At 41.0% G+C, this 14,356-nt stretch overlaps 1 protein-coding gene across 11 annotated transcripts in view; it reads left to right on the top strand.

The window, feature by feature from the left end:
* CELF2 (CUGBP Elav-like family member 2) overlaps positions 1 to 14,356 on the top strand; it is a 301,179-nt gene that overhangs the window by 176,592 nt on the left and 110,231 nt on the right. The window lies entirely within an intron of this gene.

Here is a 14,356-nt window from a genome sequence, read left to right as displayed (position 1 = left end):
GCTTTCTTTCACTACTTATATCTGGGCTTATTTAGGCATGTGAGAGTTTTGTGGATCATAGCTCTTCAAGTGTGACATGTGCTTACATGTGAACTGAAAGGGAGTATTTTGTTTCACAGAATGCATTTTTCTCCCTCTGTAGTCATATATTTTCATTGGTGCTCCAGGTTTGGTACACGGAAGCGTCRCTGCCGTTACAAATAATTAACGTAGCTCAGAGGCAGAGCTGGATGTGTGTGYGTGTGCCTGGCTGAAAGGTTGCTGGACAGTCATTCCTTCTCACTGTTCAGACTCTAAAAGCCTTCAAAGCTATGGGGAATATCACAGGATGGTGTTGTGGGCTGGCAGCGAATTTGCAATGCAGAACAGCCCTCGCTGGGGATGAGGGGAGGCTGCTGTTGTGGCAGGCACATGCACAACCTTGGGTGCTCCCTTGTTTTTGGGCAAAGCACTGCCAAGGTTCAGCACATCTTCCTTGCTCTGGGACATGGGAGAGGATCCTCTCAGTGCCTTCTCTTTGCAGTCAGGTGGTTTGAGTGACCATGGTCCCTTTTGCGTTGCTTGCATCTCACTTCTGGTTAAAAGACATGGYCAGGGACGGGGTCCAGCTCGCTGTACCTTGCTGCTGATCAAGTGTCTCTCCAAGATCACTCTTTCCCTTCCCCACCCCTGCAAGTGTTCAAGGCTATGGTGTCTGAACAACCTGCTCTAGTGGAAGGTGTCCTATCCATGGCAAGAGGGCTGGAACTAGGAGGCCTTTAAGGTCCATTCCAACCCAAAYCATTCCATGATTCTGTGATTCAGAAGCAGAARGTATTTCTGGTTGCAGTATTCCAGTGTAGCTCTGTTTGCCMATTTCCCAGGACTGATGTACKGTAGCMTGTATCCCCCTACTGTGTTAGCACAGAGCCCTCACCAAATGTCTTTTTCTTGTAATGCTGGATAGGAGAGCATGAAGAGGTCAAACAACTGGATTTTCTGCAATCCAGGCTGCTATGGATGAGCAAACTCCKCCCTAGTTTAAGCCACTAAAATGCTGAACTTTGAGACTCGTCCATTTGGAAGGAGCTGATTCCTGGGTCACAGCAATGCCTTCCCACTAAGCAGTAAATGAAGTGAGAATGRTATTTTGGTTAGACAGAAGAAACCCATTTTTTTTTCCCGTTTCTGTAGCATTTTCCATTACACTGTACCTGTCCATCAGGCAGCTGGAAGGCCTAAGGATGAAGCACAGGTCATGCAAATCTTTGTAGACTAATTATCAACGTTYGTAGTCCCCACATACAATATTCTTTTTGAAAGATGGCTGAGTTTTGGGGTTGCTTTTTGCTTGGACTCTTTTCAGCCATGCAGAGATTATGCTTGTCACTTCAGGCATTACGTGTTAATTAACGAGTAAATGAAATTAATCTTGAAGATAGAATAACCTTCAGACTTACTTTTCCCTGGCACCAGCAGCAAGCTCCTCTGGTGGTCAGCTTTTCCCTCGGAAGCTTTGGAGGGGTTTGTCTCCATGCTGGCTCTATTCTTCCTCCTGGCTGAATCTGCCAGCAAGGWTGCTGGAAACCTCTCAAGTTTCTTGTGCATATCTCTTGACTAGGGATGATCTTTATTTTCTTAAATCCAGTTGCACAAAGGATTCTGTGTGAGAGATTGTTAAGAATGCTAGAAAACAAACAAAGCAAAAAATTGCCTCGAGAAACATCTTACAGTCTTCTTTTCATCACTGTGCATGAGAAAAACTTCGCCTATACTATCTAATTGGCATTTAATAATGAAATTGAGTTTTCATTTTTTGTTTGGAGGCCATAGAATATCCTGAGCTGGGAGGGATCCACAAGGATCACAGAATCCAACTCCTGGCTCTGTACAGGACAACACTAAAAATCACATGTCAAATGAGGTGGAGTCATACTCCATGTTCCTCTTCTGTGTAAATACCCCCACAAAACCAAAACAACCATTTTTATTTCATTTCAGCTGGGTGGATTTGGGTTGTGCCAGGCATTTTTCTGCCTGCTGAYCCTCTGTATCACCTCCAGTTTTGTCGAACGGTCCATCAAGGGGAGCTCTTGGTTGGCTGAGGCAGCAAAAAATCCATTTTTCACTTCATTGCATGGTTGGGACTGTGTGTCAGGCAGAACATTCACAGCCTGCTGTCACACAGAAATTTTTTCAGAATATGCTGCAAGCCATGAGCTGCAATGACAGGAATGCAAGTTGGTGTTACTACACCACACAGAGGGGGAGCAGTTTRGTTTTGCTCTTTAAAAAAAAAAGCATTTTGATTTTCAAAAGATTTCTCTCTTCTCAGACAAGGGTTGTGTATGTCTGTGAGCTTGGCCAAAGGGGCTCCTCTAATTTGGACAGAGTTTTTCTCTGATGAACTGTTTATGAAGCTGCAATCTGAGTCTCTCCCAATTCTGTCAAAAATAACCATGGGCTGCTTCTCTCTCTCCTGCTGTTATTCAGACTGTCTTTCATACCCTCCAACGACAGACGGCCTAGTTCATGTCTTTCCTCCCTTTTTGTATTGCTTGCCAGCTCTGSAAAGCTGAGGCTGGAGCAAGACAGGTAGAAAGCCAAGTTTACCTCACTCTGGAAAACTAGAGAAAAGCCATCTTAATTCCACAGATATATTGATACTAGTGCAAACATTGAAAGTTTATTAATTGGAAGCTTCAGGAGCAGCTGCATTCTAGGAAATTTCCTTGTGCTTTCCAGGGTCTGCAGTTCTCGGCTTCTTTGGGATGTGTGAAAGAGCTCAGCAGAGCAATTTGGCTTTGTGTTTATCCCCTTTTGTTTTGTAAGGCTTTTTCCTCTTTCTGCAACAAGAGAAATCCGGGGGATTAGGTAAACGAAATACAAAATAAGAAAAAGAGAAAGGGGGGGGTGGGGGGAATAGAAAATTCTATAACACTGAAATAAATAGCACCTTTGGCCTCTGGGGGCTCTGGGGATTCAGAGTCTCAGATCAGCCCTCTCTGTCCCCTGTCCAGCTTGCTCCCTTTCTGTAATTTATTCTGGGTGGATAGATGACTTTTTTCCAGCATAGTTGATAAAAAGAGCTTCTCTAATACCTCAAATGCAGCGAGCTCTGTGTGAAGGCAGCACACACTGCCACAGAGATCTCTCTTCCTCCCCACTGTTTTCCTAAGCCGGAAAGATTTCCTTGGCTACTTTGGTTTCGGAGTCCAAGTGCTGAGGCAAGCAGATGGCACAGGGCTACTTCTGATTTTGAAATGCAGCAGAAGAGTCTTGGGTCAGATCCACTATGTCCTTTTGGCACCTTGCCTCTATTGCAATACCTGATAATTCTTGTCAGGATCAAGGTTCTGCAAAACAACTTTGTGAGCCTGAGTCTCTTTGTGCTGCCATAAAAATGGGCAGAAAGCAGGGAGAGGCACCCATGTAACTGCTGCCTCCGTGTTTCCTTGTAGCCTTTTACAGACCCTTTATCAGATTAGAGGGWGGCTGCTGAGTGAACAAGGATGTGCTGTAGTTAAAGGCCAGTGTTTATTATTATTACCCTATTTAACAAGGTAATTTAAGTCTACCGGGAAGCAAGCAGAGGAATCTGATAATGAGGCGTTCATCTGCTGCATACAGGAGAGTGGGCAAGGTGGCATATCGATATATAGAGATATATATGATATATATATGATAYATGTGCATRTAGGAGGCAGAAATTACCTGGCTTGTTTGGGCACTATTTCAGCCTGAGTGTAGCCCTTCCAAAATAACCTGGTGCAGGCAGGGGGGGTGGTTTCTCTCCTCCAGCAGGTCCCTCTCACAGAGCCCAGTATAGGAGGAGGGAAAAGGGAACTTGGACAGTCCTACACAGGAGTAGAGCTGCCACACTCTGTCACAGGAGCCCATCCTGAGTGTCCTGATCTGCAGCAAGGACCAGCTGCTCTTTGTTCCTCGCCTGCCCTTGTATCACCACCCAGCACCTGCCTCTCCTTCAGGCCATTTCAATACRTTGTGTTTGGCAAAACTGTTTTAGATGCTCTTTAAAAGTTCCCTTCAGCCAGTGCTCACAGAGCCAGGGTTTCTCTACACATTGTGTGTTACTCTGTGTTTTGAGTGCTCTCACAGGTCCACATGAACAATTTAACTTTAGAGATCAGATGAGTTGCATCACGAGCACATTTGCTGTCGAAACAGCAGGATGTGTGACCACAGCCATCGTGCATATGTGTAGTAAGATAAATTTAAGTGATGGTGGCTGACAGATTTWTTGTTACTATTGCATACTCGGAATCTTTTCCTGCACTGGATTAAAAAGTGCCTTGTGTGTTATTTTTTTGGTGTGTTGTGCACTGTGGGAAGTTTCGTACAACAAAGACTGGCAAAAGCCAGATGTTGTCATTAAATACAAGTACAATGGAGAAGAAGAGTGAATGATAAAGTTGTGCTTTTAACTTAAAGTTTCTGACTGTGGGGTGTTTAAATTTAAGCCTTAAGGAATCTTAAATCTATTATTTTAAATGGGCTGTAAATAGCATTGTAGAATATATTTCAGATGTGAGCTGGTTTTTGTAAAAGGTAATTCTTACTCAACAAATCCAATGGAGTTTTTCAAGAAGTTGCTGTGAAAGTGGACAGGTGTGAAATTGTCTATATAATCAAGCTGGATYTCCCTGGGGCATTTCACAGAGTGTCACACGGGAGACTAATCCATGCAGTTGCTGGTGAAGCAGAGAAGGGCCCATTTCCAAATGGAGAGAGGAGCTGGGTGGATGATCGAGGGCAGATTAGAATGGGGAAAGGTTATGGGCCAGGGGAGGAGAGGGGATGATGACTGGAGAGCAACAGGGACTGTTATTGGAGATCAATACTTTTTCACTCTCTATGTAAATGGCTTTGACAGAATGAGCCACCAACTTGTTATCCAACTTTTTGGATCATGCAGGAGGGACTGGATGGGGGAGAAGSCACCTGACAACCTGCAGAAAACAATCCAATACAAAGAGATTCTGCAAGGTAAAACGAACCATGAGCAAGGAGAGTAAATTGTATTTTCAGAGAACAAATGTGTGTTGAATGAGTGTATTTTTCAGAGATTTGAGAGCAGGAGAAGAGTGCACATATCATAAAAGGACTGACATGATGTTTTGTATCCGTATGGTCAAAAAGGCACAGAAAATGCRAAGCTGTATAAATGGAAGCATTGAATAGAGCTTTCAAGGAAATACTGTAACACTTAAAGAAGGATTTTTTTAATCATGTTTAAACTACAGTTACCAATATTTAGTACCATTCTATAGAAAAGGGCAGAGGTCCAGAGAAGAGCAGCATGATTTTGTGTGAAGTCAGAAAGGGTTGAGCCATGGTGAAAGGTCTAAGAAGGTTAACTTGTAAAGGGCTTCAAACATTGACTTACAAGAAAACTAAAAGGGGAAAAACTGAGGAAGAATACAGGACCATACCTTGGTTTGGAAAGAAGAAGTTATAAGGGGATACCATTGAAGTTTCTGCAGCATGTTGAAGTGCATACCAAAGGCAGGAATAGATAAGCTCTTTCAATTAATATTAAACCCAGGGACTGCACAGCATAGACTTAAGACTGAGGAACAGCAGGCCAACAGAAAAAAATTCAACTTCTTAAGTCAGACTTTCTTCCTCCACTTGCAGAGCAGAGAATGGCTTCCAGAAGGAGCAGTGAGAAAAGTTCTAAAAGAAACTTTCCTTTTGCTTGCTTGCATTTGGTGTTTTGAAATGATGCATCTGGAACAGGGCGTGACTTGACTGCTCCCCGTGTCCAAGTGCAGCTTCACCCATAAACAGGACAAGGTGCCAAGGCTGCAATGGGCACAGCTGTCAGTGGCTTCTCTGTGTCCAGCACAAAGAGGGGCTGAGATTGGTGTCCCCTGATGTTTTTGCATTGCTTTGAAGAGAGGGAGCAGACAAGGATAACACCCCATCGAGYACTTGAGTGCCAGTCTGTCGCCCACATAAATCAGTCTCACTGTATCTTCCTTTCATTGACAACAGCAAGAAAATCAGCCCCTTTGATAGCAAAAATTATCAAAGCAAACCCAACCTGGTCAGAAAGGCAGAATTAGTGGAAGATCTTTGTGAAGACTGTAACAGGAGCAGGGAGCTGTGGTTGCAAAATGGGAAGGGTTGATGGTAGGAATCGAGTAGAGGATTTTTCAGTTTTGGCTTTTAAATATAGAGACAGCACACAAACCAGTCCTTAGCTTTGTTTCTGAAGCTTCTGAAGCTCCTGTAAGAACATGTGAATGACAGGAGCTATAGCAGAATGAAGCTTTTTTTTTTTTTTTTTTTTTTTTTTTTTTTAGCCCTTTTCCCTCCCTGTTTTTATGGTATTTATCACAGTGGGAGCTTGGTCCAGAAATAAGGACTCCAGGTATTGCTGTAAGAAGTTAATAAAAATAACACATCTCTAAGGGATTAAAGTAGATCACTTTGGGGCTCATTGGCTGCACTTTCATAGCAGCTTAACTGTGATTTACAACTGCATATGAATTTTAAAAATTAAGCTAAAACTGTATAAGCACATTATTAATTACATCTATGCTGAAAAAAAGCATAAACTACATTAATTTGTTTATTTAAATTGATAGAAAATCCATATGCAGATCAGCCATAAGAAGTGCAGGACTTCATATTCCAGTTGTGGTTCTCTCCAATGTTCATGTCTGATAAACACTTGGGGGAAAAGAAAGTTTGGAAAGGGCTGTTTGAATTCCAATTTAGGTATGCTATAGTTTTGATAACTTCAGCATGCCATCCAGCATTTACTTACAGAATATTTTAGAACAACTTTAAAAAAGAGTCTTTAAAAAAGTTTTAAAAATATAAATGTGCAATATGTTGTTTGTAATTACATCATTTTATTGGGAAAAAAATATGTATGCAGGCAGTTAAAGCAGCCTGAACTTTCAGTAAAATTGAAAAAAAGCCAATTAATCAAATTGCTTTGTTGAATGTGAATAATATGCCAAACTTCAATTTCTCAAATATATAATCTCAAAGGCAAAATGTGTAATGCAGGGAAAAATCTAAGTCAAGKCATGCACATACTTGCACGCAGGAATTAATCAATAGATATAATACTCAGACATAAAACACAGGCATGTTTGAGTATTTTCAAGATTGCTGCCTACATTTAAAATGTATACGTCTATAAAAGTGCCAGATACTGTCAGTTAGATATTTATGGTATCCAGTTTCTTTAGTTGAATAATAATGTTTGCATCAATGAGACTCAACCATTTTATAACATTGGGGTGGCACTGAAATTCCTTCCTCTTCCCATTTTATGTTATGTGAATAAACATACAGTATTTATCTGCTCGTCACATAAAAAATTATGTGAGTTTTTGTTAAAGGCTTCAAAACAAGCCACACAACCCTTCTCTTGGTATGTAGTGTTCCTAATTYTGCTCAGTTCTAATATCAGAATCATTTGCTCCTAACACATCAGGAGATTTTGCAAAGGATTTGGGATTGCTMTGAAATCTGCACGCACTTTGGCAAGGAGCTCAAAGGAAGAAAACATTTGACAACTGAGCAGTGTCAAAAATGAAGTGTAATTGGGAAGCAGCCTTATGAGCATGGATTTCATCTGTACTGCAGCTTGCAAATCTCCCATTTCCACAGCAAAAACAGTGTTTTACTGCTTTCATCTTCTGCTCCTGTCACCCCACTAAAATCAGTCACAAGTGCCTGTGCACCTATATGCACAAATAAATAATAGCCTAAAATTAAAACCCACAATGCAGGAAGATTTACTCATTAAAAGATAGAGGGRGAGACTCCAAGGCAGTAAGAATTTCTCTGCCGCTGCTGAGATGATGTGAGACATAAATATCACAATGATGGGTCACAGTAAAATGCTAAAGACCACATAAAACATTTTAGCATAAATATTTCATCGATTTTGCTAGTTCTTAACATRAAATTTAAACCCCAGGAGGGCCATGAAAGGATGTCTGTTATTCTTTATACTTTTGAAATGCATTAAAATCAGATATGTATAGCATGTGTAGCAGTGTAAATTAATTACTAGTTCATTACTTCCATCTTCTCTGCACCAGACTTTGTCATTCTGTATTTTTTCGTGGGAACAGAGTAGCAGGAGAGGAGGTTTGAGCATATTTTGAGTGTGACAGGACCGACAACCTGCTCAGTGTCAGACTTCCGTGGTACAGATGCTATAAAAAGATGTGCTGTGCCAGTTGTAGTATTACTTTTCTTTTAGACATCAGTTTCATAGTGCACTGTAACCATCAGCATATTTCAAAAGAATAGCAAATAACTCCCCAAGAATCAAGTCTGGTAGTGGCTTCTAAGCCTGGTTTGAGCTTAACTCAAGCCAGTGAGCTGTGGGTGGAAGGCTGCATATGCCATATAAATCTCCTGGTCCATCTGTCTTGGGAAAGAATGCATTTTCAGGAATCTGTGTCTTTCTAATTGCTTATAAAAACACTCTGAGACAAGCCAGTGAATAAATTAAATTTGAATGTTTCCAGTGGATCTTTTGAGTTTCTCACTGAACCTAATTACTGTCTAATCTATGCCCATGAGTATGCAGTTTTAAGTGGGACGTTAGACTTTCACTCTGCAGATTAAACTCTGTGGTGCATAAATTCATTATTATTTGTGGAGGAGAAAACTTCAGTGTCTGCTACCTTGTGGTTTTAATTTAAAATAACTGCTGCATCCGAGTCAGGCATTCTTTTAGAAGAGTAAGAGGAGCTGTAAAGAGGTGCAACATGTTTTCTAATAAACCGTGTCTTATTYGCCCAACTGAATTGGGAAAATTTATGTTTCAAACAATAATTAAACTCTCCTTGTAGCTCAAGATGTCATGCCTTCAACTGCAATTTTAGGGAGCTATACCACAATAGGGAGTAGATTAATATAATGTACTGCAGGAAACTTTTTGCTGCAAGGATGAGTGTGGCACCGTAAGGAGCAGCGCTGCTGCTTCAGCCAGACATCTYCAAGTGTTTTGCAAAGGGAGACAAATAGCATCACTCCATTTTTACCAGCTGGAGGAATTGAGATACAGAGGCCTGGGGGGACTTTTCCCAAATTTTTTTAGTCACTTTGAGCAGGCAGAGAATAATGTCCTGTCTGTGTTGGTGTCGTTTTGCCTGAATCAAATTGCTCCCTTCRTTTTCAGAGCATGAATCCCTGAGCCGGCTGGCACAAAGATTTTGTTATGTTAACTCTGCCCAGGTGAGATCTGCATTAGTTTGTTCACACATTAATTGGATCTGATGAGGACTGCAGTTAGGAAACAAGTGTGGAGCAGACCCAAAGGCACCAGCTCTCACTCTTCCTATGCTCCCCCTAATTAATACAATGAGTCTTAAACAACAATCTTCCTTTATTATTTGCAGATCATGGGATATAAAAATCATTGTAGATTTAAAATGGACTATATTAACCCAGTAATTCCACCAGGACTTGAGTTTCTATAGTGAAAAGTGTTGTGTTGTCTCTAGCTCAATTAGATTTTTCTCAGTGTCAATTTTAATTCACTTCACCAGAGCATGGGGAAACTCTCAGTGGAAGGGAAAATGTTGTTTCTGAATGAGAGCCTCCTGTAGTCTACATTTTATTTAAGAGTTTTAAAATGCTTCACAGTCCCACGTTCTCCCTTGAATGTCTGCTATTGTGTGCCATAAGAGCTGAACAAAGTCGCTTGATGTTTCTTAATGTGACAGGCATCTGAGTCTGAGCAGRAGGATGGAAATGGAGAAAGCAAGGTCCTTGCTTCCCTCTTTTTATTTAATAGTAAAAATGAAATTTTAAAAGTCTTGATGAGACTTGGCATCTACATAAATCTTTCCCACCCTTCCAAGCACCTTCCCATGCATAAAGAGAAGTAAAAACTTGGCAGCAGAATTTTCTTTTGTGGTGCTGAGCTCAGGACAGAGATTGAGTGGCCTCAGAAGTCTTTTTGTCCCTTTAGATTTGGGGTTCCCCACCTTCCATGGCTGTCAGCACTTTGGTGTGCATTGCYTGGTTAGGCTCTGTTTGACACAGAGTAACTCAAAATTACTGTTTCTTCTCCATTTCAAAGGGTAAAATCGAGTAGATCTTTTACCTGAGGATGTTTCTCACTGTGGGAAGGAGAAGACAAGAGATTATGATAGAACTGTCAGGGAAGGTTTACCCTAGACAAGGGCCTGAAATGCCCACTGTGGATATGTGGGATTTTCCAAAATGCTCTTTTCCATCATGTTCAGCAGTTTTCCTGTCTCTACACTTGTCTTTCCCATATTTCATTACACTCTCAAGACTTTGGATTTATGAGTACYTGTGCACACACACTGAAGTTTAACRTGTTTGGGTGGGTTTTGGKTTGTTTGCTGGGCGTTTTTGGCTGACATCTCCCATGTTCCAGTTTTGCAAGTGATTGAGGCTGCTTTCCAGTATATCACCTATAGGAAAACAGCTGGGATTGTCACCAAAACCAGTCTATTGGGTCAATGGATGTGAACCCCTTCTCTGATTCAGACAGAAGTTGATACCACAGTGTGGTGCTCAAGTGCCCCATAGCTGTTACTAATGCCAGCTTGTCTATGAAAGGCATATATGAAATTGTCTCCATGGAGAACAACTTCATGTTTTTCAGAAGAACTGCACTCTATGAAAATTCAGGTTTCCAAATGTGCCATATACCAGCCTTTTCATTTCCAACAGTTTTAGCTTTCCTTTCCAGTGAACATCCAGTGATGCCTTTTTGTGCTGTGTTACTTGCTAGTTCTTAGTGGGGTACATATATTGAGTTAAAAGTTACTGTGTGCAATTTTTACTAGTATTATTATTATCATTATCATTATTTAGATGCTGCAGTTTAAGTAGTTTAAAAAAAAAATCTCACAACTAAAGGTCAATGTAGCCTGTAGGTTTACACATGCACAGTGCAAGTAACCTTCAGAAATTTCCTCATGACAAGATAAGTGCAGCAATTATATTTAAATGAGTGCCAGAGAAAATTTCACTGTAAACTGCATTAGCTGGAGAGTGTGTGCTGTAAGAGGATTTAATTGAATTAATGTTACTTACTATCAAAAGCTCCATCTAGTGTATTGCCAGGTCTCCTTATTACTAAGAATAATATTTGGCTCATAAAGACCCCTGCTCAACTAAGCACACAGTCCTGATGACTTCAGCAAGTGATTAAAATTAGAGCATTTCCTTCGCTGCTTTGCTGAGCAGGAGCAGGCTGGAGGCTGGGARCAGGCGCTGGTGGATGTGCACAGCATGGAATCACTGAGCCCTTTAACAGAGCTCTTTGTGGGGATTCCTCTTACCAGCCATTTCCCAAATGTCTAAGCGAGGTGAGATTTTGGCATGAGTGTCCTTCCCAGTCTGAGTGTAGCTGTTTTGGGTCGTGGCTGCACCAGTGATGGAACTGAGCATCAAATGTGGGTGTACAAGAGGGACTCAGGGTGATCCACACATTGGAAGCCCTCCACAAATAACTGCAGTGATGGCAGAGGGATTTCATTGAATAATCCTGGTGGTGTTTTTAATGYTGTTATTAATGCAGGATTCTCAGTCTCACATTATACAGATGTGCCACAATGCGATCCAGGGAGGTATTTTGTGTGACTTCCTACATAAAAGCAGAAATGCAAATAAGCTGCATTTACATATTCACATGATATAAGYGGCAAACTCAGACGTGTGGAAATGCAGGGACATAGCCAGAGACATCCGTCAAGCCAGGGATAAAGATATCCATAGTTTTCTAACTCTTATGTTTTAACCATTAAGGAGAAAACGTGATATATTGGATGTTTTTGCAGAATATTTTTGAATGTCAAAATTCCCATTGAAGCCTGCGTCTCCTTTATGTTTGATATTATTTTATTTTCCTTTCACATACATTCTCTGAGAAGCAAATACATGAAATCTAGCAAAAAAAAAAAAAAAAAAAAAAAACCCTTTTATTCTCCATTCATTCAGCAACAAAAGCAACAAAGAAAGAGGTTTTGAACCAATCTTTTATGAAAATTGGGAAACAGTAGAATAGTTTCCACAACAACTTTCTTTATTGTCGGCTGAATCAAATGGYGAAAGTTTTTGTTCACCTACACATYTTATATTTTAATAAGCCACATGTCAGTGCTGAACTTCACCCACCCGTGTTTCTGCGTGCGGGTGGCATTCTGGTACAGTCAGCGAGGCCATGCCATTCAAAGRAGTTACAATCTCCTCTTTGTTTTTGTGGTGTTGTTTTGGGGGAGAAGAAGAAAGAGTAATTGCCCGTGTTAACTGATGTTCATTACACGGAATTGTTTAGCTCCCTTAAAAAATCATTGATCTGCTTTTCCCCCGTGAAAGCATTCAAGGTCTCAGTTCACAAAAGAGAAATCAGCATGTGAAGCASCAGCCTGGCAATCTGTGCTGCAAGGAGCAGAGTGCCATGTTCTGTGCAGAAATGTCAGCAGAGTTTGCTGTCTTCAAAGGAAAAAAAGACAAATATTTAGTAAGGATGAGAAACATTATTACTCTTGCAGTCAGATGTGATTTTGGGGAACAATCTGCTTAAAAGTAGACWTTTTTTTTCTCATATGTTTGTATGTAGCGTTTATGATTGAACATTCRTTAGGTAACATCTGGCATGAGCTGTTCCTCTTCCTCCCTAAGTTTCATGGCTTTGTTTTGTATTTGAGAAGGATATTACAAAAGGTAATTTGGTGTCTCATTCCCATTGGTATGGTCATGGTTTTAACTTCTGAATTACTCCCTTGAAATGGGAGGGAGGGGAAAAGAACACCATTTGGGTATTTTTAATAGGAAATAGGCAGTATTTAGGTTTCATGGCAAGCACCCATGTGCGTGCAGCAAGTCAAAAGTGCAGCTGCAGACCAGGGTCCATGAGGCACAGATAACAAAGGGACCCAAACTATGGGGCTCCAGCCTTGTCCACATGCTCTTATTATCATTTACTGTTTGTACTGCAGATGCACRTAACAGATTGTACAATATGCTGTACAAACAGATTGCTAGAATGATCTTTGTCCCGAAACACTGATGGCAGAGCCGAACAAGAAGGATTGACAGAGTGCCTGCACTGAGRGCTGCACAGCCCAGACGCCACGGTTTTGGACCCTTGTCCTCAACAAAAGGGCTTTGTGCATCTTTGGTGAAGCAAAGGTCTGTTCTTGCTGATCTTACTGTRAAGGGCTGAAATTTTAAATAAGAATTAAAAGAAAATAGCACAAAGATCATTAGAGAGCGAGTAGGAGAAGGGAATGTGCCTACTTCTYACTTTTTTTTTTTCCTTCTCATCTAACAGCCTTTTTTCTACACTTGCCAAAGCGAGTGTGTCAAAGGAGCAGACTTTCAAACTTTGGGTAGTTGCTCCCAGTATTGGAACAAAGCCCTGCAAAAARCAGGCTGGGGCAYGCAGGGCTGAGSTTTTGGTGACCTGGCTGGGAGAGGCACTGCTCATGGAAACTCTGATGCTTTGGAAATGATAGGGACAGCAAGCTGCAAACTTGGCTTGCTTTCACTGGGCTACCCAAACAGGAAAAATCCTAACACTTAATGTCTTTTTCATCATCCAGGGCATGCAAAGAGATCATTCACTTATGCCCTGTGTGGTTAAGAAAACCAAGAATTGCTCACTTATTTATTGAAGTAGCTAATGTGCATTTCAAAGTGCCTCAGTGTTGGCTTGTGGGGGAAGGAGGAGTGAACATTAAGATTAATCTCAATGAAAATATTTTTGTGGGAATAGTTTGCTCAGTGAATCTAGATCATCTGCAGCTGGTAGAATAATGATTTAAGCCTGTTTATATGTTTTATTAAATCAATAAACCACATGAAAATAGAGGTGTTTTGGATTGTGCACACAGCTTTCAGAGGAACTTTGCTTAGGGACGAGAAATTATTTTGCCATTTAGAAACACTTTTGTTTCTCTTTCATGTGAAAATGCTCCCTAGCTAAAATTATTAAAGAAAACATTTTTCAACTCTGAAGTATTGCTGATATTTTGGCAGTGGCTGTGGCCAGTAGTCCAAGGGATGGGAACTGCTGAGCACTTGGTATTTAAACAACTGGTGTTGACTTTGTGGTTAAAGAATTATGACTGTATCAGACATAACACTTGACTGATGTGGTTCCTGGTTTGAGGTAGGATGGTACTGGAACGTGCTAGGATCCAGGTCTCAGCATCCCTGGCTCCCATGGCTGAGCCACTGTGGCCTTTTTCAAGAGGGGYTGGTCTCTAAATCAGGCGAGAGATTTTGAGTTCCAGGATGCAAAGGTCTCAGGTTTGGAAATCTAACTTGAATGAAATAAACCCTGCTAGTTCGTCCAGCCTGTTGTCTGCCAAATCTATGCTGTTCTGTT

The sequence above is a fragment of the Malurus melanocephalus genome, unplaced genomic scaffold (genome assembly GCF_030028575.1).
Source record: "Malurus melanocephalus ecotype Western Australia unplaced genomic scaffold, MMel_1.1 scaffold_183, whole genome shotgun sequence".
Classification (NCBI taxonomy): Eukaryota; Metazoa; Chordata; class Aves; order Passeriformes; family Maluridae; genus Malurus; species Malurus melanocephalus.
Note: the sequence above shows the minus strand (reverse complement) of the source record. Positions and strands in the feature narration are given on the sequence as shown.